Source organism: Myodes glareolus, chromosome 7 (assembly GCF_982192425.1).
Source record: "Myodes glareolus chromosome 7, mMyoGla1.1, whole genome shotgun sequence".
In the NCBI taxonomy this organism is placed as follows: Eukaryota; Metazoa; Chordata; class Mammalia; order Rodentia; family Cricetidae; genus Myodes; species Myodes glareolus.
Window position 1 is genome coordinate 25,965,892 of NC_142032.1, and position 26,676 is coordinate 25,992,567.

Sequence of the window (26,676 nt, forward strand, 5' to 3'; positions counted from 1 at the left end):
TAAACGACAAACACTTTTTCTCTAGATATATCCTGTGACTGCTGTCTCCAGCATCAAATCGGCTCGATGCTCACTGATAGAGATGTACAGAAACGCCTGATGAGGGAAATGTGTCTAATTACAATTTCTATAACAATAAAAATAGTTTCTTTTCAGACCATTATCCGAGCATAGAGGCAAAACAAATTGAGTTGTTGAGTTAACCTCATCTCAACATGTCTAGAAAATAAATGGACTAAATCAGTAATAATAAATGCTTTCTAAAAATCTCTACCAACTGAAAAGTTGAACCACACTGATTTAAGGAAGAACCATGAGAAAAAAAAAAGGAAAGCTGCTGAGGTTTAAAGCCCAGGTTGTCCCCAGCAAGCTTAAACGGAGCTAGAAAGAATGGAAGGAAAGGGGAGAAAGTAGAGGCAATAGTCATGAGATGACCATAGTGGGTTTTAGAACCAATTGAATTTTAGAAATAAGACCCAAACTTTATAGAACCCCTGTTCTATAAACCGAAGCTCAGAGGAGCTGGTCAGTGATAAAAGACTATTGTAGAATAAAACAGTGAAAACCAATCAAATCTCCATTCCTTGTCTTATCACAGTTATTAGTTGTGTAGTTTTGTTTTGTCCCCAGGTCTCACGCAGTCCAGGCTGGCTCTAAGGCTAGTCTGGAACTCTGGACCCTCCTGTCTCCACCTCCCACGTGAGGAGAGGGGCACCCCCACAGCTGGCTTTCTGATATCTCTTTGGGCAATGTTCATTTAATGATCTGCATCTCTGCTTTAGAGAGCCGAATCTGTCTGGTGTGTATGTTAGCAAACAGTGAAACTGCCTGTCTGTCTGGTACTTGTCCCAACTAGGTCAGGATGCCTCATTTCAGGAGCAGCGTTCTTGACAGGGGACAGTCCCCAAGGAGCATGGCCACGAGTCTTGCAGCATCACGGTGGCTCTGGGAGGGCTGCTTAGAGCATCAGTGTGCAAGGACAAACCGATGAGACCACACTTCAGCAAACCAAGAGGGTCAAATGTGGTATTGCCTAAGTAGATTACCTAGACGCTAATGGAGAAAAATGAACGTCAATGCAAGGATCCTGACAAAAATCTGTATTTATAGACACAAACTTGCTGCCTGTAGAAAGGCCAAAATGAAGGAAATCATATTTTAAGAGAATAAATCATATATATTTTTAATGAGATTCTCACAGAAACACAAAGACAGCAGGAATTGATGGGAAATAGTTTCTAAATATATCAAATCATCACCCACTGCCTTCTGAATACCTACAACAGGAAAGAAAAACATTGCAATAATGCAGATCTATATTTAACACAGAGGCAAGAGCTCATTTGTTTGGTATTTCTCAATGCTCCTCCATTCACTATTGAGCAGCTGGTATTTTCTTTTTAAAAAAAAATCAAGAAATTGGTTTATTAATGGAATATACACAGAGTGACTTACTCAATGGGAAAGCATTGCTGTCGGAGAGAAGGAGAAAATAATGTATTTTTGGATCCACCAATCACCTGACCTCACCATGGTTACGGGCTGTGTTTCATAACTTTCCAGACTCATACTTGAGTCAAAAGGACCATGGTAGTAATTTGAACCAAATCCCCTATCTTATACACGGAGAAACAAAAGCTTAAGGAGGACAGACACCCTAAGGCTCCCCACTCCCCAGGACTGATGTGGACTCATTACATTTTATGACCTCAATGTCTGTACCCCTAAAATCCATACGATGGAGCCCTAACCTCCAAGGTGACCCTGTTAAGGTGAGGCCTTCTGAAGGTTTTACCTCATGAGAACACAGCTGGGATCCACGCCTTTACCAAAGAGAGTCCACAGACTAGTTCCATCCTGCCATGCAAGGGCACAGCCAAGACAGCACACGCTAGAACCAGAGCCCCACCCTCACCACATGTCAATCTGCCTGTGTCTTGATCTTCGGCTCCCCCTCCCTGAACTGTGAAGAATGAGCTTCTGCCGTTTGTTAAGCCCCCAAGCTTCTGACATTCTCTTATAGCAGCCTGAATAAGCTAGGACGTCACTGCAGAAAAAATGGCAGATGTCAATTTTTGTCTGGCTCTCATTTGTAAACTATATAAAACTGTTTCGGTGGTTAAAACTTCCATGATTTTCACATGATTGAAAAAGAACTCGTCAGGTATTTTTTATAGTTAGAATTGCAGTATAACTTGAATATAGGCGTGTTCCATACTGGCTCAGGTGATTCTAGGGCTTTAGCCTGTTTTGCTTTCAAACAAGCAGGCTTCATGAAAGAAAGCAGACAAACCATGTGCATCATGCAGACCTCTATAAAGATTTCTCGTTTTGTTTATTTTTTGCCTGAGACTGGGTTTCTCTGTGTAGCCCCGACTGTCCTGAAGCTCACTCCAGAGACCAGACTGGCCTCAAACTTAGAGATCCGCCTGCCTCTGACTCCCGAGTGCTGGGATTAAAGGTGTGTGCCACTGCTGCCTGGCATTTTTCTAGTTTATTTAAAGATTTTTTTTAAACCTCAGATACTTAATTTTATGAATAATCTTTGATGGTTTTTACTTCCCCCATTTTTGTATATCTACATTTATACATATGTACGTATCTGTGAATATTTGGAAAAAAACACGCTATGAACTTATATTTGGTAGGGGAAGACATAATAAAAATTTTGGTGACTATTTGAAAAGAACGTTATGAGTTTGTATTTTGTAGTGAAAAATATCATGAAAATCAAGGCAATGTAACTTTTAGCTAAATATTTCTAAGTGGAATTGATTTTGAACCCCAACCAGACAAGTGCAGATTCTCATTACTTTACAGGGAAATCTTTTATTCATTTGCCTGACATTTATTACACATGTTAACTGTGTGTTGTTAGGTCACAGGTTACAGATCAAGGTTCAAAGTTCACAACTTAACCACTTGAATGCACATCACGGTGGAGAAAAGCGTGGGGGGTCCTAGTTGTGGTGCAGCCAATGCACCAATAGTGGGGAAGGATGGAGGGAGAGGACCAAGTATGGGGAAAGGGAAGTAAGAGGAGAAAACTGTCAATAGCAGTCTGTAAGAAAGAACTTCTGAGCTCGCTTCAGCAGCACATCACTAAAATTGGAACGACAGAGAGAAGATTAGCGTGGACCCTGCGCAAGGACGGCAGGCCAGTTTGTGAAGTGTCCCCTACTTCTTTCCAGATGTCTTCAGGAACTTACAGCTGGATGTTTTGCTTGATGGAAAAATAAAATCACTTCGCCGTCTTAATTTCTGAAAGTATGAAGTCACAAGCTTGTTAACTATTTCCTAAGCACCGTCTTCTGTATGCTGATTGCTGGTTATCATCCTTGGTTGACTAGCTCTGACTATTGTGCTTACTGATCCTTTCCTCCTTACAGATTACAAGAATTAAAACTGAGCCAAAATAAAAAAAAATTCTTTTGCCTACTTATGGGACCCTTTTCTTCCTACTGGGTTGCCTTGCCCAGCCCTGATGTTACAGTATGTGCCTAGTCTTATAGTCGCACATTATGCCATGTTGGGCTGACGTCCCTGGGAAGCCTGTTCTTTCTGAGGGGAGACAGAGAGAGGGTAGATCTAGGGAGGGGAGAAGTGGGAGCAGAGAGACTAGGGGGAGGAGAAGAGGAAGCTTCTGTGTTGGGATACAATATATGAGAGAATAATAATAATAATAATAAAAGAATTTTGGCAGCAAAGATAAAGTGTTTCACAGAGTAGTCCCAGCATGCACAAAAGAGTGACCAGGAAGGGAAGGGCTCAGTCAGGTGCTGGCAGAATGCAAGAAATATGAGGGTCCATGACACATAAGTGCTGAGGTCAGAAGACAGCATGAGGGAGTTTATCCTTCCATCCCATGGGTTCTGGGAATCAAACTTAGGTCACCATACTTGCAGTACACACTCACATTCACACGCTGAGCCATATCGCTGGCCTCAAGAACTCCAACTTATGAACAACACAATTATATTCAATGTTAATTCATGAACTCTGAAGTGTGCTTTCTTTAAGAAGTTGTCATTTATACGATGCTAATATAGTTACGTCCTCTTTTTCTAAGATTGTTTTTGCAACAAAAAAATCAAAATTTTGAACCCAGGTCTATGGTTTTGAGCAAGCTGACCATCACGCTGTAGCGGCTCCTGAGAACGGCAACAGTACCATTAGCATCTTACGTCACTAAATTTGGGCAGAGGGGCAAGTAAATGTACAGAAAATATTCTAAAACATCTTAAATAATTGGCAAAGGAAACACATAAATACCAGAATTCTAGCAGTGTGGAAATTTCACCAGTGCATCTATTTATACAAGAACACATAGTAAGGAGTAAACAAAAAGCTGTTTCTAAAGAACCCCAATGCAGCGGTGTTGTGTTCACAATGGACTGTCTGCCTGGTCTTTCAGTGCAAGGACACAGAGGAGAAAGGGTCTCCTGAGATGAGAGAAGCCATTCATAGCCACTCTTCACCTCCTTCCTGTGGCACGGGATATTGTCTGGGTACTTTTAAGAAGGACCATTTTTCTTTCCTGGGTGTGTCCCTCTGACAGCACTCAGTCCTTCCAACTAAGAAGAATCTCTTCTTTGTTGACAACGTCCACAAAGTAACTGTATTTAGAATGTTACCTAAGGTGCCTCCTGGGTTGCTACACAATCCACACAGGAAGAATTTTAGCTAGAGTCAGAGAAAAAGCGTGGGGATCCCATGGCAGTGGCTCTCAGTCCTACTAGTGCATGGGTGTGAAATCAGAGGCAGCTATAGGTGACCCATATCTATCAGTACACACTTCAGGACCTGCCCACCCCAATTCAATCACAGTCACTACAGACAGGTTTCAGATACCCGTCACTTTAAAGACCCTCAGATGATTCTGAAGTGACCACGTGCAACTATGAGAATCAGATACTCACCAGACCCTGCTTCTTGTGTAGTCTGACTCCCCAAAGTGTAGACAGGCCCTGGAACAGACTCTGAACCCCCTTGAGAATGTTATGTCATTCCAGCAACTGGGGTGCACAATCAGTGCAGAGCACTGGCCCGGACATACCTTCTATCAAGTGGACAAACTCTGAACCTTGTATGAGAGGGCCAGTCTCTCACCTTAAAGCAGTTTCTAAACCTGCGGGTTGAACGACCCTGTCACAGGGGTCACCTAAGACCATTGGAAAATAGATATTTACATTATGATTCATATCAGTAGCAAAATTAAGTGAAGTAGCAATGAAAATAATTTTATGGTTGGGAGTCACCACACCTTGAGGAATGACTAAAAGGGTTACAGCATTAGGAAGGCGAAGAATCACCGCCTTAAAGCTTTCACTGGCACACTCGTATTAAGCGCGTACAAGTATTAGGCAATCCCGGCAACCAGCCTGGACTTTCTCTGAGTATGGGCAGAGTATCAGAAGTCAGACCTGGGCCTGGTAGGTCCCTTACACACCTGACACTCTTTGCCATAGGGAATGGAAGCACGGAGGAAACTTTTTGTAATTTGCCATTGAAAGTTTCCTCTGGGGTTGGAGAGATGGCTCAGTGATTAAGAGCACTGACTGCTCTTCCAGGGGATCCGGGTTCAAATCCCAGGCCCTACATGGCAGTTCACAACTTTCTGCAACCCCAGGATCCAACACCCTCACACAGACATACATACAGGTAAAACACCAATAAAATAAAAATAAACTTACAAAGTTTTCTTTGGTGTACAGAATATTTATCTCATCTATCCAATAAAACATTTCTTATTTTCCACATTTTGGAGGAGTTTAAAGACAGGGTTTCTCTGTGTAATCCTGGTTGTCCTGGAACTCCTTCTGTAGACCAAGCTAGCCTCCAACTCAGAGATCAGCCTTCCTCTACCTTCCAAGTGCTGGGATTAAAGGCATGCACCACAACTGCTGGGCCTTTTCCACAATTTCTTTAGTCAACCGTCCAGTGCAGCAAGCTCTCTGACCTTGGAAAACCAAAGCTCTTACGACCCTTTCTTGAATATTTTTCATCTTTCTTAGAATTCTTTTGGTGAAACTAATTAGCTATGCGAACTTCTGGCGATGCCAACTACAGTGAGAATTGCTCTTCTTGGCTGAGTTCCTGGCAGACCTTAGCTGGGAGATATCAGACATGACCATGGAGATGAAGCTGGAGGGCAACTTGAGGGTACAGCAGAGGAAGCCCTAAGAGGCAGTACCAAAGGTAAGACACGAGAAAATCACAGTACATTCAGATTTACTTGAATTTGAGCCCTAAAATTTCTCCACAGAGAACCTGAGATATAGGTAGGCAACTTTTGCAAAAATGACCATGCGCCTCTGAGCAAATTCAAAGTGTAAACAGGCTAAGTCAGTACAATGTTCCAGAAAACAGTGATGTTTAAACACCACTTGGGTAAAGAAGTTAGTCTTACTGCAAAGGAGAAGTTGGGAGTTCCTCAGGGTCTGCTCAAACCACACACTCAAGAGTGTGGGGCTTGGAAGCCATTTGAAGTGTGTAAAAGCTGACCCAAATGGTTCTGAGACGGAATGAGCCATGCTGGAATCAGTGCTGGGGCAGAGAATTCTACTTCAAAGCAAATGTATCACGTATCTTTTAACATACACATTCCTAGAGCTTTGGATCCAGGTCAATCTCCAATCCATTTTGACCACTGCATTACCTTTTTCTTACAGGTTTTAGTTTTCACTATACTAGCCCACGGAAATTCAAAGTGTGCTATCAAGTATAAAATAAAAAAAATAGCAGTATCTTGCCTAACTTCTCACTCAATCCCAAAGGCAAACTAAATATAAACTTTTAAATTTTCTTCTGATATTTCATTTTATATTTCTAACAATATGTAAATAAACAAAATTTATTGACATACTAATTCTAGACCTTTACCAATATAATTTCGTTATACGCCAGCTTGTCCCCTCCTGATCATCTATAATAGTCAGTCTTTCCTGGAGTCAGGTACGGCCAGGGTCAGCGTTTGATTCGTGTATCTTGACAAAGCTGCACCAATTGTTCATATTTCCAGAAGAGCGGATGGTGCTTTGACCTCCAGCCCTCCGGCCCCCACAATTCAGCAAACAAAGGGTTAACACGTGCTGCAGCAGGGACAGCCTTCTCAGCTTGCCTTTATCCTACAGCAGGTCCCTGTTCTGACTTGTCAGTGGCCTGGCTACCAGTTGGTTGTTAAAAATTCTGAATATTGCCTGTAGGTATAACCGTGTAATCCATCCTTGCTATTTGAATATAAGTGAAAGTGAGGTACTGCACTTCCAGACACGTCCTTATGTTCCTACAATCCACAACACAAACACTAGCTGACCAGCTTTTAACTCTCCAGATGAGGGAAAGCCTTCACAGACAGCAGGGGAAAGTGTGTGTGTGTGGGGGGGGGGGGATAGCCTTGTAAAGCAGACAGACATTCAATCCCTCAAAACGCTTGCCTTGCTCACCCCTAAACTGGACCATGGAATAAAAAGCGACTGACTTCTTTAAATTACAATTTAGGGAAGGGAGTTTCTATTCTATTGCAGCTGTATAGACTTTTTTGTTTTGTTTTCTAAAACTAAACCTCTTTCAGTGTTTTGAGACAAGGTCTCACTATGTAGCCTTGGTGGTCCTGGAACTCTCTGTGTAGACTAGGCTGGCGTTGAATTCAGAGATCCAGGTCCTTCCTCCCTCTGCCTCCCGAGTGCTGGGATTGAAGGCATGTTGGGATTAAAGGGGTGCACCACTTCCCCTAGGAACTGTGCAGGAGCAGTGCAGTCTTACATTTAACTGGCTCAGCAGTGATTTGCACCACTGGGACATTCCTAAATGCCATGTGAGGAGCCATTTTCCCTTTCTTGTAGAGCCATTTGTAATTGCCTTCCGCCAACCTCACTTGACAGCTTTTCCTAACTGATAAGCCCTCGGAAACAGCAAGCCCCTCTGAAGGGTATTTTGCACTAAGTCAGGTTGCCCGTCAGTTTTGTTTCCACTTGGAAATGAATGGAAGCCTCTTCCCCAAAGTCAGCCTACTACCTCTCTGACCTGGACAGCTTCCCTTTAGGGCTGCTAGACTGTTCTAAATTGTCACTCTAGAGTTTTCTTTGCCCTTCTGTTTAGTTACAAGGTTCTGGAATACTGTATATTATTCTTTCTTGATTTATTTCCACATTTTTTTTTATTTAAAAATACCATCCGGTAGCTTTCAGTGAAAATGATGCAGAGAATAATTTATTTAGATCTCTAATACGAGGCAATAAAAAATCTTAATTCTTTCTCCCACTTGATACTTTAATTTTTAGATTGAAAATAATTTCCATCTGAATTTTTAAGGCAGTTATCCAGGGTTCTTTTTTTAAAATTTATTTATTGAGACAGGCTTTCTCCATTATGTAGCTTTGGCTGTCCTAGAACTTACTATGCAGACCAGGCTCACAGACATCTGCCAGGTTCTGCCTCCTGGAATTTAAGGTGTTCAAGAATCCAGTGTTGGTGTTAAATCATTTAATGCCATCCTATTTCAGTCTTCTGCATAGGAAATGTTTCCACTATATGATTTAATATAGATTCATTCTCTTAGTATAGTGCAATTTTCCAGTGGTATGATTTGTACATTAAGTGTTTTGTGTGTGTGTGTGTGTGTGTGTGTGTGTGCGCGCGCGCACGCGCACATGCGCGCGCGTCCATGTCCATATTGTGTGTGCATGCTCTCATTGACTCTTCTTGATAATCCTGAAATGAATGTCTTCCAGTTCTGGAACGACTTTTTTCTATTATTTCTTAGGTAATTTCCTCTCCTTTATCTTTCTCTTCAGTCTCTCTAGAATATTCTTAAGTACATTGCATAATACTTTAATTCTAACTTTTCTTCCGTTTTTCTTTGTTTTTTCTTTGTTTGATTTTCTGGTTCGGCCCAGTGAATTTTTCGGTCAGCCTAATGACTTTCTTGTTGTTGTTATTTTATGTTTAATTTCTATGATCAACTTCGTATTCTCTCATTGTTACTTTTTCAGTCTCCAGTCTTACAGGAGAAACTTTCTTATCTCTCAACAGCTTAATATAGGCAGACACGTTTTGAGTTTTATTTCCCTATTCCTCCTGTATTTCTGCCTTCTCTGGAATCATTTTTCTTATTTTTCACAACCTGTCTGTCTAATTACCTGGCTACCAGATAATCAAAATGCGGGAAATGTATAGGGCCTCACTGCTTAGTATGCAGAATTTCAATAATTTCTGTTTTTATTGAGCATGTCCCCCTTTCCTTGCTTTGCCCCATAATTACAAAGCCAGAACCTTTCCTTTATCTCCACTCTGCAGAGGAAAATGATTCTAGTCTTAGGATGTTGTTTGTGATGGGAGGAGAGATTTCTAATTCTCAGGCTCTCAAACAGTCCTGCCCGCCGGTCTCTGCTTCCTGAGCCTCTCCAGATTCTAGCGATAAACCCAATGCTTCTTCCCAGTATTCACCCCTACCCCCTCAGGACACTCCGGTATCTATTTTCTCCTCTGCACTAAGCCAGAAGTCACTGGGCTGGTAGTTGTGTATCTCCTAAAGTTTTTCAAGCATCTCCCTACTGTTGCTCACCATCATTCCCTGGTGTTTGTTAATAGTCTGGACCTGAGTGCCTCCTGAATTCTCATACATCCAGGGCTTGGCTGCCAGCCAGTGGAGTGAGACTATTCAGAAGCTGTGGGAACTTGTGGAAAAAAGCTGGGTAACTGGGGTGTGCTTTGGAGGGTATATCAGAATACCAGCCCTGATTCTTTCTGTCTGCTTCCTGTCCACCAAGTGAAGGGCATCACAGTAGGCTGTGTTCCCTGCCATGATGCTCTGTCTTTGAGCCAGGCCCAGAGGTGGCATGGCTGAACTAGGGATACTGAAACCTCTGAAACGATGAGCCAAACCAAACCTTTCTTCCTTTATCTCAGGTATTCCCACCCCCCCGCCGGGGGACACCAAATTAATGCAACCAACTCAGGAAGGACTACCAGTAAACGTGATCAGCCTACCAAATTCTCATAGGAAGCCTTACTAACCCAATTGCATAGGCAGAGGGACTGCCCTTTTGACACTCGGAGTTTTGCTGAGGTCATTTGAGTAACTAATAGCTTCCCAATTATCTTACTACTTTTTAAGATGTGGGAAAAGGCTTTTTCCTTTTTAATCACACACACACACACACACACACACACACACACACACACAGAATATTCAAATGAGTCGTAAGTGAGGTGCAGTGGCTCACACCGGTAGTTTCAGTTCTTGGGGCTACTGGAGCGAGAGGAAGGCAAATATAAGGCTGGCAGGGGTACAGCTTCAGCAAATAGGACCTGCTTAATAAGTTAACTGCAATGATACTTCTTTTGCGTTTTAATAAATAAAGCTTGCCTGACGATCAGAGAGTAAAACAGCCGCACCGGTCAGCCTTACAGACCAGGCAGTGGTGACGCACACCTTTAATCCCAGTAGGCACAACTAGTTTGCCACAGAAACTGGGCAGTAGTGGTGCACGCCTTTACTCCCAGCACTGAAGAGGAACATAAGATGGGAAGAGACAGCTCTCAGACACAGTCTCATGAGGGTTCCCAGAGACAGAATTGCCATTTCAGACTAAGGTAGAGGTAAGAGTCAGTGCCTAGTTGTTTTGCTTTTTCTGATCTTCAGGATGAACCCCAATATCTGTCTCTGGATTTTTATTAATTGTGCTGCAGTTAACTTAAACAAGTAAGTTAAATAAAGAACTTTTTTCTAGACAGCACAAAAGACTTTTAATCTATTAACTCATCAATTTACTCTTAAATATGATTTATGACACTTGATTATTTTCCTCTATTTTTCTTTTATTGAAAACAGATTTTTTTCATACAATATATTCTGATTATGGCTCCCCTACCCCATCTCCTCAGATCCTTCCATGCTTCCTTCAATCTGAATCCATAACTTTTCTGTCTATCCTTAGAAAACTAAGAGACGTCTCAAGAACAATAACAAAATAAAATAAGATAAAGCAAAACCTAACAAACTGCCCAGGTCCAAGGAGAGATCCCCAGATGGTTCTCTGGACAGAGGAGAGGGTGCCTGAACCGGCCTTGGCCCACAACCATACTGATGAATATTTTGCTTATCACCATAGAACCCTCATCTGGCGATGGATGGAGATGCAGGCGGAGACCCACGTTGGAACACTGGACCTAGCTCCCTAGGTCCAAATGAGAGGCAGAAGGAAAGAGAATGTGAGCAAAGAAGGCAAGATTAGAGGAAACCTTCATCCGACGTTGGATGGCGATACAGACGGAGACCCACATTGGAGCATCGGACTGAGCACTCCACGGTCCAAATGAGGAGCAGAAGGATGAAGAAAATGAAAAAAGAAATCAGGACTGCGAGGGATGCGAGCACCCACTGATACAAGGGGACTGATATAATGAGAGTTCACCAAGGCCAGTTGGACTGGGACTGAACAAGCACGTGATCCAACCAGATTCTCTGAATGTGGCTGGCCCGGAGCCTTTCTGAAAAGCCATTGACAATGACACTGGGACTTGCTTCCTCTGCATATACTGGATTTTGGCGATCCAGTCTGTTTGGATTCTCACCTTCCCTGGACCTGGAGGGAGGGGAGAGGAACTTGAACTTCCCACAGGGCAGGAAACCCTGACTGCTCTTAGGGATGGAGAGGGAGGAGGAGAGGGAGTGGGGGGAGTGGGAGGGTGTTGGGAGGAGGGGCGGAAATGGAAACTGAATACTGAGACAAAGAAAATGAAGTCAGAAGAAGCCATGTATCCACTCGCAGGAGACAGACACCTCCACTGGAGCCCACTGGAAACTTGCTGGTAAGCCACAGCCACGTGGCGATACACAGATTGATAGAAATGGGTTAATTTAAGATGTAAGAGTTAGTCAGAAATATACTTAAGCTATTGGCCAAACAGTATTGTAATTAATACATATTTCTGTGTGATTATTTTGGGAGTCTGGGTGGCCAGAAAACGAACAAGCAGCCTCCCCCAAAACACATGCACATGCATACACATGCGTACACATCGACACACTTACATGCAGGCGTGCTTACACACACTTGCATACTGACACACACATACACACACGCATAGGCATGCCTGTGTACCCCTGAAGGCATGTGCTTATACACACACACACGCACACACACACACACGGAGAAAGCTCAAGATAAACACATGAACCTCTATGAATTCCAGTCTTATTTTGTAGGTGAAGAGTTATTCTAAAACATTCCTTATTTATTCCTCTAAATAAACACATACCACAAAAAAAAAAAAAACAACCTAACAAACTGGACCAGGATGAAACAACAGAAGAAAGAGTTAGAGGAAAAGCAGAAGAAACACATACAGAGACAGAGACACACGCTTGTCCACACAGGCATGCCATAAAAGCACAAACTCAGAAGCTAATATGTACACAAAGAACCTGCAAGTGTGTGTATATATATGTATATATGAATATATGTATGTATATACATGCACTTATGTATGCCCTAGTTGATGGTGTGGTGGGGCATGCCTTTAATCCTAACACTCAGGAGGCGAACAGGCAGGCCAGTTTCTGATTTTGAGTCTAGTTTACAGTCTAGTTTACAGAGTGAGCTGCAGTAGTACAAGCAGGACTACACAGAAAGATCCTGTCTTAAAAAAAAAACAATAAAAACAGATTTTTTAAAAATTAAAAATATGCCCTGACAAAGCGTGCGTGGCCCTACCTCATAATTAAAGGTAATATGTGGCTTTTTGTGCAATAAGGCTCTTCCATGGAACCCTTCTTGCCACCTCCCGTTTACCTTATGGTGACCTGAACTGAAAGGCACCTGCCTTGATACTGTTAAGGATTTTCCAAGCCATCAGCCTGCAGCCCTGGCTGGTTTGCTTCCAAAGACAGGAAAGGATGGAGGATGAGAACTTTAAAACATAGCTAAGCAGGAGGGCTGTTTCTACATCCAGGGGATTACAGCCTTTTTACACTCATCTAGTGAACACAAATTGAAGATACTAAGCCTGAAGATTTCAATCTATGAGGATAAAATCCAATCACTTGTCCTAAACACTAAATGCACAGCTATGTGCATTTATATGCTAAAGCCCAAGAATAACTAGAGAGGAAACCACTAATATTACAGACCTTTGGTCTGATTCCACTCAAAAGGAACATACTCTGACCTGTCAAAACTTAACACCCGTCTCCGCTCTTACTCACAACTCCCCTAAAGAACAAGTAAACAGAGCAAGCATCTTACAGGACAGAGGCTTCCCCACGTGGAGGAAATTAAATGGGTCTAGCTCTTGAGCTGGATGGTAATTATACGGGGGCTCGCTTTTCACAACTTGTGAATGTGTACATTTACACTTCAAATGTTTTCTGTGTACGTGGATTACATTTTACAATAAAAAGAAAAGTCCTGAAAAGCCAAAAGAATACATAAGGCAGAAATCCCACTTGTCAGGAAATACACGGCTTCGATCTCACGTAGCCAGTCTGGCATGGAGAAAGGAGGAACGCTGCCACGACTAACATAAAAGACTAAGCCGGAGTCCTGCCAAACCTCAACAGTTGTCTGTGTCGTTGCTGAAAACAGCTACTTGAAAAGGATGACCTGAGATTAGGCTGATGTTGCATTTCCTATGGCAACCTTGGCATTTGCGTAACACTGTTTGTTTACAAAGAGTTTTAGCATCAAATCCACAAAAGATACAGTAAATGTGATTTTCTCCCATGCAAATGAGTGAGAAAAGTGGACCGCTTAACAGCCAGTTAGTACAGTTAGAAATAGTGAGCTGTGAGTGTACCTTGCCTTATATTCAAGGCCCTAGGTTTGAGCCCCAGAACTGGGGTAAGGGTTGGGCAGCAGCAAAGATTGCAAATAGTGAAAGAATCAGGAGAGAGGATGTGGGTCGGGGTTGGGTGGTACGCTGAACACATGGACAAAACATGCATGTATAAGAATGCTAGGGACTTCTTAAATGTTTTATGGAGAGAACTGCCTACATTTCCAAAGTTCTGAGTTCAAACACATGGTTTCAAAGTCGGTCCTGAAACTACGAGTTTCCTGAGATTCCCACAGAGGAGAGATCTACTAAGTGTGCCTGTGGAAGTCATTACAAAGGACCCAGGCTAGCTGTCCATCATTTCATTCACATCTAGTGATGCAACAATACTGCATCAGAGGTCAAACTCAGATGCTTGTAAGGTATGAACAGTCAATAACCTTAAACAAAGAAACTGATGCCTCTTGTGGCACAAGAAGTTTCCAAATAAGGGGTACCCCCAAAATATTCCAGGAGCTTCTATCTTCCACGTTACATTCCTCCTCAAAGAACAATCTATTTGGTGTGTGAATGCCACGGGTCTGGTTCAGGGGTCCCAGTTCTCAAATCATGGGGCTTGGAGGAGGAAGATTTTTTTTTAAAAAAAAAAATCAAAGACAGTAAGTGCGGTATTTAGTGCATTTTTCTTTCTACCTGGGAAGTAAAGATACTTGGGTAAGCATTTTTGATGGGAAGACTAAAGCTTTCCACCTAAAATTCAGAGTAGACGAGGTGGTGCACATACAAAGCCACTCTGCGCCCTGCATCAAGCTCTTTTACAACCTAGCCTTCAAGAGTAGAGATCTGTGTTCTGTTTCTTCACCAGTTCTTACAAACTGAGGAGCTGCTGGTGCCCGCATCCAACTTACAGCCCGCAGACTCTCTTCTACAGCACTGGTGGAACTGCATGCTGAGGACGCTCCCTAAGATCCAGTCGGTGGATACTTGAATTATTTTGCCACCAGTTCTAACTAGAATTCAGAAATCCCAGGTTTTATCCGTTCTGGCTGAGACCTGCACGTCTGGGACCGTCCCACATCTGTACAAACTAAAGGACCTTAGGACGTCCTCATCTTTTAAATGGCAGGGTCACTTCCACATCTCGTCCCTCCCTTTCCTCTTTCTAACCCTGCGGACTAAGTGCTAAGAAAGGCTTGAATGCATATATTCTCTGCTTGCGGGAACATTTACACTGACACACAATCATTGTGATACTCTGGCCTCAGAGTTCTGGACGACTACGTCCCTCCCCATCCATGAGCTCAGCTTCACTTTGAGCTTTTATCGTCACTCACAACTGATCACAGCACAGTTAGAAAAACCTGAAAATCCCTCACACCTTTCCCTCTCTACCATCCAGATCATCCTCTTCTCCTCGTTCTTGCTGCCACACGTGCGTTTTACTGCTCCCTGTCCCAGCCATTCCCACCCCATTTCCACTAGTCCTTGTCCTTGACTGAGTGTCCACGTAGGGTTGGCAATTCAGAGACCGATAAGACATCTCCACCTGTAGTGTTGTGAAGAGCGCTGGAGGAAGCCATGAGCAGGGGAGTGACGTTTCCTCCACAGGCACAGCAGACTACCCCAGCTCTCAATGCCTTAATCTTCCGCGGATGTAGGCGAACAGCTTCCAAATGTCGTCCACTCTACCTCAGCTTCACACCTCACTCTCAGTTTCTCAGCAATCGACAAAAGATGATCAATTCATTTCAAATGAAGTCAGTGACCATCTTCAAACGACTCTAAAATTCAGAATTCATCTCTGCCTTCTCTAACTTCTTTGACTGCATAGGCCACAGTTTTAGAGAAATGTAATGGCATGTACCCATCATTACAGTAAGTCACAGCACACATCCAGAGCCCTCAAACCCTCCTAGCCATCCGTCCCTGCACACTATCTTCTCCTGGCCTGGAACTCATCTTTTTATCCTCTTGACAGTGTCTTTTTGCTAAGGCGTATTTTTGTAAATAAAAATTATAATAGGTACAACTTCTGATGTCTTTCATCCATGAAATATGCCTTTGTTTTCCTATTTAAAAAATAGTCAAACCGAAAGCTACCTGTATATCCTCCTCTGCTACTTCCTAACCATTTTCATGGCCCGCGTTGAGTTATCTTCTGTTGGTTTTCACATAGAGCCCAGTTGTCCTGGCACCGCTAGCTGAAAAGGCAATTCCCCATCATGCTGCCCTTGCTTCTTGAGAGAGGTCAGTTGATTCATTCTGTGGGACCTCGGGAGCCCTCACCTCGGTTCTGCTCCACTGACCTGCTTATTTAATCTCTTGCCAGTGCCGCACTGCCTTGATGACCACACCTTTCTGCAAGTCTTAAAGCCGAGCAATGTCAACCACATTCAGCTCCGTTCTTTAGTATCTTGCTTTCTTATATAAACTCTACCATTAGTTTATCAATGCTCATAAAATAACTAACGGAATTTCATTTGAGATCGCACTGCATTTATAAATCAAATTCAGAAGTCGTAACTCTACTGAATCTCCCTATTCACAAACAGGAAATTTGTAGTACTCCACTTTTCCTTGATTTTTGTCAACGAGTTTGGATCATCCAGGGAATGGGAACTTCGGTTGAGAAAACGCTTCTATCAGAATGGTCTATCAGCATGGATCAGTTTCTTGACCCATGCTTGATTTAAGAGGGCTTAGCCTAGTGTAGGAGGTACAACCCTTGGGCAGGTGGTCCTGGGTTATGGACGAACGGTAGCTGAGCAAGTCAGTAATCAGTATCCCTTGCGGTCTCTGCTTTAACTCCTGCCTCCAGATTCCTGCTCAAGCTCCTGCCGAGGCCTCCTTCAGTGATGGAGCGTGATCACCAAGAGTAAGACAAACCCTGCCCTCCCCACGTAGCTTTTGGCAGTAATGTTTATCACAGCAACAGCAATCCAGCAAAGGGCAATATTCTTATCGCAAATTTCACTCCTGGCATATAGGACAGTAGCATCTGTCCATTAACCTTGCATGAACTCTGCCGTTATTGTCCATTAGTTGCAGGAAGTTTTATTCTGATCCTTTCTCATTTTTCATACAGATAACTCTTAACCAAAACAGTTTTGATTTCCTCTTTCAAAACCAATATATATTTGCATTTACTTTTGTCCTACTGTCATGATTATCCAGAAATAACCTCATCATAATCAAAATGATCAAATAATTTATTGCTGGAAAGGGGAATTTCTTTTAGACTGTAAATGGCCATCCACAACATGCAAATAAATAAAAACGTATCCAAGAAATTTTAAGAAATGTGCTGGCAATGTAACTCAGCCAGTAAATGTCCCTATGGCCAAGCCTGACAACCTTCAGTGTGATCCCCGGGACCTCTATGGTAGAAGGGACTCCTGCAGGCTGTCCTCTGACCCCAATCACAGGCCATGACACACACTACCTCACCCCAAAACACACATGAATAAAACTATAATTTAATTTTTTTAAAAGAATGGGCATTATTCATCCAAATAGTATCCCATAGTTGAATCAGAACAACAGGTATGGGTAGAATACTGGTATGGGTAGAAGGTCAATCTAGATGCGGTTACTTTTATCTACTCTTCTTCTTTCACCCCCAGGAATGCCTGGTGCACTAATTACCTTCCTATTCCCTCCACCACGGGGAGTCACTCCACCCACAAACACTCGGATGTCTTCCTTAACACTTGCTTGTTTGGGACAGTGTTAGGGGTTGGATTCAGGGTCTTGAACATTACAAGCAAACACTATACTGCTGAACTAATCTAATTCCAAAGCCATGATTTTGTTTCCAGGTAATCTTCGTCCACTGTCTCTCCAATATTCCCAGTTTTACTATCCTCTCCTTAATGATACCCCCCCATATCTTTAATTTTAAGAACTCTGTGCATTGCACTGTTCTATTGATACCAAAGAGAGAACACGTTTAAGTCCTAACTTATAATCGCCTCCATCCATTAGACCTATGTTAACGGATTGCACATCACCTGGCTGTGCTTCCCACAGCTCTTCCTGCGTGGTTCAATGCCTGTCTTCCCATCTCCTTCACCCAGCTCGCCAACAAGTGGTGTTGCAGGCCGTTCTATGGCAGCTCACCCGCCTACCCACTCCTCGGTGCCTACTTGCATTGCTGCTCTTCCGGAAGCTAACTCAACAGTTCCCCAACTGAAGCTACATTACTCCCCCCCACGTGGACTAGCCTCATAGTGTAACTTTGGTAACATCAACCTGCACATAGCACATCTTTCATATTCTCAGCTATAAACCAAACAGGCTCCTCAGCCCAACATTTAAGAAGCTTTATAATACACCCTACCGTTTTCACGTATCCCCTTTCCCAGTAAACTCTTCTAGCTCCTCAACCTTCAACTCTGCCACATTTCTTCCATTTCTGGATATGACCGCATACTCTTTCCTTCAAGACTCAATACAGGTCGGTCCCCAAATCTCTGCGAGTTCTACTCCGACGGAACCTTTACCGTCTTGTGCAAAATCCCCCAATACTTCCTTCAGTTTTCTGTCTAGCAATAGACTCGATTTTCTTTCCTAAAACTGCCATGTATTTTCTTGATGATTCTTTAACAGTTCCATGAGACACAGCCTTGGGTTATCTGTCATAGCCTTTCTATGTAACTTGCAAGGCTCTCATAGCCTGATGAACCCAAATACTTCTCACACTGTCTTTCATATAGCAAACAGCGAGAATGTTCAAGTTAATCTACAGAGTGAACAGAATAAAAAAAAAGGAGTTAAATTTATCAGTGTTAATTAAACAAACTCTTGGGGGGCCTACAAACTAAACACTTTTTGTACTTAATAACATTAGATTGGGATATAGGAATCACTTTAGTTAAAAATGCAGAACAGAACAAATGTAATTGGTTTCCAAACCCAGAGTTGGGGTAGACCTTTTGGGTCGTTTAATCCCTCTGTGTCAGTCTCATAGCTGCAAAAATGTGTACTCTGCAGCAGTTAGCATCTATTTTATGTTTTATTTGTTTATTATTTATGTTTGACACCAGGATTCATCTAGTACAGGCTGGCCTTGAACTCACAATGTAGCCAAAGATGACCTTGAGTTCCTCATCCTCCTGCCTAAGTTTCCCCTGTACTGGGATTGCAGGTGTTGCCACCACACCCAGCTTTCAGTTATTACTTATTAAGAGCCGCGCATTCACCAGTTCCTCGCACATTATGCTGGGCTCACACATCATTCGGGGTATGAGGCAACAACGCCTGCACCACACACACAGTACACACAAGTTCCACACAGAGCTGAGGTTAAGGCTTTTCTACTGTCCCCTGCTCCAGACATGAGACTGACTATATGACCTAACTTCTGTCCCCTGCTGTGTCTCCTCATACTAATTATGACAACTAAGCAGAAACACACACGAAAAGTTTCAACCCATTTTCCTTACAACTTAGAGACATTACTATGATACGGTAGCTTTCCCATTAGAAAACTGTGAAGCCTGATCTTATTTGCCAGAAAATTTCTTTTTCTGTTTTTACTTCTTAAATACATTTTCAAAGGAAAGGTCATTTCGTCCAACCACATTCAGCCAGTAGTTGTTGAGTTTCTTAGACGTGGGACGTGGGAAGGTACAAATCTGAGTATGATTTTACTCTCTGAGAGCTCACAAGCAAGAAGCAGACAATCTGTTAGTGATAGGGGCAGTTCCTCCCCACCTGCTGGGACTTGAACTAACCCCAGGGTTCCTACAATAGAAACTCCAGATTCAAAGTCATTCCTCCTCACCTATTGGGAACTGGACTAACCCAGGGGCGTCCAACTCCAGAAACTCCAGATTCTTGGTTCTAATCCCAGCTCCGAATCTTGAGCAAATCAGTTTACTGCCTTAGTCTCTTCAAAGAGGGACCTGGGAAAAGGAAGAATCCAGCCCAGCAACTTCAAGTTCTCTTGCAGTTAGCTCTAAACTGCTGTTCTCTGAACTTAGACTTGGAAGTTACACTTCCAGAAGTGATGGAAACAGAATGGAAGGATGACCCCTCTTATTTATCAGTGGACGGTAGAAAAACCACGCGCTGAAAGTCCTACTACAAGACGGAAGCTGAGAAGTATGACTCGCAGTCTATCCTTTATAATAACATACTTCATCAAGGTATTCTCCTAGGGAATATAAACGCTACAGTCAATTCTTCCTTCCATAATGTTGCTGACTTAATCGAGACATGAGATCGTTTCAAGTTTAAAGGGTAAATTTAAGCAATACCTTTTACCTACTATTCTGTGACATTACCAACATCAACAAATTAGCGTTAGGGCCTCTGACAGAGAAAGAAAACTTTGGGTTTATTTAAATTAGCACTATGTCATATTACTATGGACAGTCGTCACTGCTGTTAACTACGAGTTGGGTGTACAGGTAGGAAAGAGGGGATGGAAACACACAGGCCACGGGCCACTGGTGATTTAACTGCTGATCTCACAACAATATTGTTTGCACTTTCATTTTCAACCACTGCCTATATTTTTAATTGTTTGCTCCCTTGGTAAGGCACTGTAGTTCCAAAGTCCCACGTCCTTTTTCATGGTGGGCATCTTAAGAGAGCATGCTTAGAGGTCTGTCATCCTGTGCCATCAACAGCAGGAGGAGAAAACAGCTGACCACGAGAGAATGACAACAGTAAGGAGAAAGAGGAACTGCACCACATTGGTAGCTTGCCCACCAAGGACAATGAATTCCAAGCGTCAACATGATCCTACCAAGAACTGGAAAGACAATCTATTCTTTCAGTATGTTAACAAACCTAGGGGGTGCCCCAAATATATATGAGGTTTTTGTAGATTCTAGTATAGAAATTAATAAACAGGTAAAGTCCTCCGTTCTCTCTCCCGTGGAACTTACATTCTTATTGGGCAAGAGCCAACCTACAGAATGCCTCAACAAAATATTATTAGCAATTAGGAACTATGAAGAAAAAAAAGGCTATCGAGCAGTTTGGGGGGCAGGAACTAAGTAAGTAAAGTCATCAAGAGTATTTGTGGGGCCTTGCCATTGGTGGTGAGCCCCAGTGGTGAGCAAACTTTGCTCTTTAGTCCTTCAAATGTGGGGTGGGATGCGAATGAGCCAAGCTGACATTTAAGAAGGTTACAGCAGGAAACATTCTGTATTATGAATGAAAAATTAAATGGCCTTTTAAAACTTGAAGAAAACTCAAGCTAATTTTTACTATCATCTACTTAAGGGACCAATTGTTCAAGATTAACTTTTTTAAGATTCTTCTAATTACTCGAAAACTACTGAAGTTGATGCAATTACTAGAAGTCTATCCAAACTAGCAACCTCCTTCACTTGACACCATTCAAATTCTGAATGAGACTGGACCGGGCCCTGCAGCGAATCAGCGCCTCCCCTGCCTCATTAACGCAGCCAGGTGGATTCTTGTTACCCTCCCAGAAAACGCGAAGCCAGGCTAGGGAAGGTGGGGGAGCCCGCCGCCCTCAAAGTTACAGTGGCAGGTTTAAAAAGCCAAAACCCCGCCGCCCTAAGCATGAAGTCCCCCCGCCCCTCCAGGCGTCATCACTCGCAGAAGGGCCGCTCTCCAGGGTCGGAGGCCCACGGCGAGTACGCGCGCGCGTGTGGAGCCCGCGTGAATCATCGGAGCGCGGTCCGCCCGGGCGATGATTCATTCACCGCTCCGGAGCTCGCGGCCACACGTCCCCGGCGTACTATGACGGTCGCACACGCAGCTTCCTTAATATTAAACAAATGTTTCAAAGTACAGACGCCTGCAGGGAGAAATGCCCGAGCCGGGCGAGGTGGCAGGGAGCGAGCGTCCCGGGGCGGGCAGGGGCGCGGTGGGCAAGCTGGTCCCCGACCCGACCCCCGAGGCGCGCGGTGGCGCACAGGTGGGTCCCCGCCGCCCTCGCCGCCGCGTTCCCGCTCGCCCCTCTGCTCTCCGTGGCATCTTATATAATAGCCCGAGCCGATCCAAACGGAAGCGGGGCGCGCGCTGCCGGGGCCGCCGGGCAGAGGTGCTCAAGCCCCGAGCCCGAGGGGCTTCCCACGCAGCTCCCACGAGACGGGGAAAAAGGCCCCACGCGTCCCCTCGCGAAGACGCTCGGTTGTGGTCGGTCCCCTTCAGGAAGCCGCGAGCGTCACCAACTGCGTCAGCTTCTTCAAACACCGTGCCCTGTCTCTCTCCAGCCCCGGAGCCGCCACCGCGGGGCCAGGGCCGCGAGCCGCGCTGGCAGGCGCGTCTCGGGGGAGGATAAAGTTCCTGGGGACCCTCCCGTCGCCCGTTCGGCCCAGCCGCGCCACCCGCACCCATGCCCTGGCGTGGGCAACTTGGGACCCCCGGCTGCGCGCGACCCCAGCAGCCCGCTGATCTCGCAAGGCTCCCGCGGGGAATCTAGCCCAGGGCCCAGCGGAAGAACAGCCGCGCTAGAAAGTTCCCAAAGCCGGGAAGCCACCCCCGGGGTCCCCGAGCATCGCTCTTACCTAGCTCTCGGGAGGCCACGTTCCGGGCGGGCCGCACGGGGCGCGTGGTGCACGAGCGCGCGCGCGTGGGGCGGTAGGTGAGCAGCCCGCGCGGGCGGGGGCGGAGCAGGGCCGGGTGGCGGGGCGCGAGCTGCGCGGGCGGGGGGTCCGGGTGGCCCCGCGGCGGGAGGGGGGCAGAGAGGGGCGGGATGTGGGGGAGAGGACGACGGCAGCCGAGCCCGCGGTGACGGTGACGGTGGCGGCGGCGGAGGCGAGGGCGATGGGCGCGGGGAGAGCGCGCCAAGGGGGCGGAGGAGTTGCCAGAGGGTTTGTTTACGCATTGCTGCCCGGCTCGGGGCACAGCCCGCACTCCCTGATTGGACACAAACTGGGGCACAGCCTCTCGCCGCCGCCCGCCAGGCCTTCTGGAGCAGCCGCCGCCACCGCTGCGTAGCTCCCGGAGCGCCTGCCGGGCACAGCCCACCGCAGTGCCCCGGCCTGGATGGGGGGACTGTCGGGTAGGCGGGTAGGGTGGGCGTGGAGCGAAGCGGGCTCCGGGAGCTTGGAGTAGCCCACCTGTAGTGGTGCGACCTTGACAAGGAGAAACTTGAAACTTTTCTGGCTTGAAGGCTGCATCTGCTCCAGTGGTTGATTGATACCCCCACTCCATCCCCTCCATCGCCACCTCCATTCCCATAGGAAGCTTGCCCTTGAGTAGATAGAAAAACAGCTCAAAAATCAGTGTGTCTTTGGTCAAGTCGGGGCTTCTTATAGAAGCTGACGGTGGGCGCTCGCAGTTCTCTTCCGCCTCCTGCTTCCCTGGTTTTTAATCTCACATCTTGCACCTGACATTCAAAAAGTTGCCCTCCCAGAAGTGACCGTGGTGCTGAGCATCCTCTGAGGACTTCACATGGTCTCAGCTTCCTTCACGGCCGGAACTCCAACAGTTTCAGCCTCTTCTCTTCTATCCATCTGTCACCTCAGAACCTATGCCTAAATACCATGTCTTGAATGCTTTGGTAGATTTGCATTCCCTGGATCATGTTCTTTCTCTGCCAGAGAGCACCCGGGTTCCCTCTACCTGAGCAGGTTTCCTAGACTCAGCTCCCATTCCTTTTTCCGCTATTTATACTTAGTCTTCTGGACTCCCTGGCGACTGACATCAACCTGACCTAGGCATCAGTCATGTACCTGTGCTGTGCACACCTCCCCTCCCATCCTGTAGATTTCTTAAGGTAAATGGCCAGGTTTCAACAGGGTTCCAGCAACTGGGAGAAATGAAACTGAAAATAATTCCGTGTTTCTTTGTGTCTGCCATTCGGCCGGGTCCGGAGAACTTGGGAGTCTCTGAAGACCTGAGAACACACATCTCATCTTGTCAAAAGCAAATACTTCGAACCCCAAGTGTGCCCTCCATGTTTCCCGTTTCTGTATTCACTCTCCACGTCTAAGTGCGTCTAAAGTCACAACAGCTCTGGGTGGAGTGTGACTGGGTGCTGTGGAAAGGTTCCTTTCGGCAAGGCCCACGGTGGCCAGTGTGAATAGAGTAAGTAAATCATGAAGCAACAGGCACAAGTTCAGTCACTTTACAGATGGTTAGGGACATGAGGAGCCCTCCAATTCTGATGAAACGCGTGGATTCATCTCTGTCTGATCAAACACTACTTTTCATAAATCACAGCATGGATGCTAGTCCTTCTTTGACTGCTGGGATGACTGTATTTCTTTCTCTAGATATTCAGCATATAGTCCCATTGGGAAAAGATCTGAACTCTGGTGGGATTTTTTTTTGTCAGATAAATCAAATTAGTGCAAACACATTGAAAGAACTGCAAATGCCACCAGGGGAGGGTGAGGCTACCCTGAGATTGGTAGCACTGAGAAGCTGCTTCTCCCCTAGGGCTCCAGAGCGGTGGAGCAAAAATCAGAATGCAGCTTCTCCTGGAGATACCTTCCGAGCGGAGAGGCCTCCCTCCTACCCTTTCTTCTCAACCTCCTCAGTCACCCTGTAGAGAAAGCAGAAACTTGTGCACATGTGACGAAGGCTCACACACGACAGGTGTTAGGGAAAGGAGAATGAAGCCGAGAACATAGTCATGAGTGATAGATTTCCGAGGTGTGGGTGCAGCACCCGGTCGCCTCTGGGACTCATCCTCCAGGTCAGTTTCTGCAATGTGACCACACACCCCACCCCACCCCCGCGCACGCCCTGGCACTTTGTTCTCCGCTCTATCTTTGCTTCATTCTCTTGTTAGACTTCTCTTCCATCGTAACTTCCTTGGGCTTCCCTTTTCTCATCTCCACTCACTTCTCTCTGTGTTTCCTTCCTGTCTCCTCTTAACCCTCCCTCTCTGAGTTCTCATCATACTGTCCCTGTGTCAGCTGTAGGCTTTGGTGTGAAAGACATGTCCTGCTTCCCGTTAAGGCATTCAGATTAGGTACCACCGTGTTGTGGTCCTTCCAGAGACAGGACTAGCCTGTTTGTGACTGTTATCTTGCTTAATCTTCACCACACACTCACTGGCCAAGCACCACTGGATATAATTTGGTGCCTTGCCTATTGTCTGTCACAAAGGAGACTTTGTTTCTGCAGGCCGCTGGCGACACTGGCCACAGTCCTCTTCCTGTTCCTGTCGGGGTTCCCTCCTCATGTCCTTATCCTTCATGCCTTCCTCTCATTATCAGAAGCACCACCCCAAGCCCCCAAATTTCAACAGTCTGGGACATCGTTTTAAACCTCCAAAGATTCACAATGCCTAATGGAGAAGATAGCATTCTGGTTTTTGAAGGGAAAATATTGAAAAGCAGGAAATTGATCAAGGAAGATCATTTTTTGGTGGAGCATTAGAGAGTATGATACAACTTGACTAAAATGCAAAGGAACATTAACAAATTAGAGCAGGTTTCAGAAGTTTCTTGACCACAGTTCTCCACAACGGTGTATTCAGAAGCACAGATCAAATCCTAAATAGATGTATAGTTCGTATGGTATTATTTGAACCATAATGTTTTAAGGCCAGAAAGAAGTATGAACACTGTCTAGGCCAAAATGTTTTAAATCAGGAGAACTACAGCCTACAAGGTTTGGGTACCTGAATATCAAGGTGATGTGGCCATTAAAGTCTATCTACATTCGAATCCCTTCCTTGATAAACGTTGGGCTGTGAACTTACATGTGGTTAAGTTTCTTCCTCAACATAGTAGGGAAAATGACATCATCTACTTCAGAGGCTTTTGTGAAAATTAAACATTATCTGACTCTATAGTCAGATAATTAAAAATTAAACAAACTGACTCTATAGTCAGTTTGGCCAGCAACAACAAAAGCAGCCATAGAGTAAGTAACTTCAATGTTTCCTTCTCACAGTTCTAGAGGAGGAAGTCTGAGACCAGGGTGCTGTTGCGGCCAGAGCCCTGTGATAAGATGTCTCCTTTCAGGAGTGCAAATTGTCAACTCCTTGCATCTTGGCAGAGAAAAGAGAGCGAGTGAGAGACCTATGTTGAGATACTTTTCTTTTTTTGGTGTTTGAGTTTACTTTGTTTGCTTGATTGGTTTTTTTGGTTGTTTGATTGGTTTTTCAAGACAGGGTTTCTCTGTGTATCCCTGTCTGTCCTGGAACTCACACTGTAGACCAGGCTGGCCTCGAACTCACAGAGTTCTGCCTGCCTCTGCCTCCTGAGTGCTGGGATTAAAGGGAAGTGCTACCGCTCCTAGTATCCTAGGATCCTTTTCATGAGGGCACCCACCCCAGTCTTGCAAACCCCACCATTTCCACGTAAGTGCCTCCCGAAAGTACCCCTTCAATATCATCACACAGGATGAGGCTGTCAACAGAGGAAATTTGAGGGTTCACAGATATTCTGCATTATGAGTATGGAGCGCAGTGGCTGGGAAGTAGCACTCAAAAATATAAATGCATATTATTATGCTTCCCATGCCATCAAGCTAGAGGATGCCAGAACCAGAATGAGCTTCAAGCCTTGAAAACCCTAATTGAGGGTTTCTGATCCTGGGAGTTCTAGTGTATAGAACCTGTTTGATGTCGTCTGTAAAAACACAGCATTCTGCTAGTTTGCTGTTTAAAGAGGGTCTCAGCCAGGCATGATTGAACACACCTTTAATCCCAGCACTTGGAAGGTAGAGGCAGGTGAATCTCCGTGAGTTCAAGGCCAGCCTGGTCTATAGCAGTCAGTGCTATATAGTGAGACCTTGTCTCAAAAAAGAGAAAATGACAACAAAAGAGGTCTCAGTTGTATTTCTAGCTCCAATTCCTTCCTATTTTCTTACCATCCCTGGCTACCCTGGCATGCTATAAAATTTCAGGAGGAGATAGGGAGCATAAAAATTAGTTGTGGACATTTCATCATCGGGAATAGTTTCCAAATTCTAATATAGTAAGCTTAGCTAATTTATATTTCAGAAAAC

At 44.9% G+C, this 26,676-nt stretch overlaps 1 protein-coding gene and 1 non-coding gene across 4 annotated transcripts in view; one reads left to right on the forward strand and one right to left on the reverse strand.

Annotated features, from left to right (window-relative positions):
- Pcgf5 (polycomb group ring finger 5) overlaps window positions 1-22,459 on the reverse strand; it is a 120,595-nt gene extending 98,136 nt beyond the window's left edge. For 2 of the 3 annotated variants that reach the window (XM_085693811.2, XM_085693806.2), the window contains exon 1: window positions 22,272-22,428. The gene's annotated coding sequence lies outside the window, so the exon portion shown is untranslated. Of the gene's footprint in view, window positions 1-22,271 lie in introns of all 3 variants that reach the window. The other variant, XM_085693810.2, reaches the window with a different exon arrangement.
- On the forward strand, window positions 3,080-3,185 carry LOC125403555 (U6 spliceosomal RNA). The gene has a single exon (XR_007232996.2). It is a non-coding gene; the product is annotated as a U6 spliceosomal RNA (small nuclear RNA).
- Window positions 22,460-26,676: the final 4,217 nt, after the last annotated feature.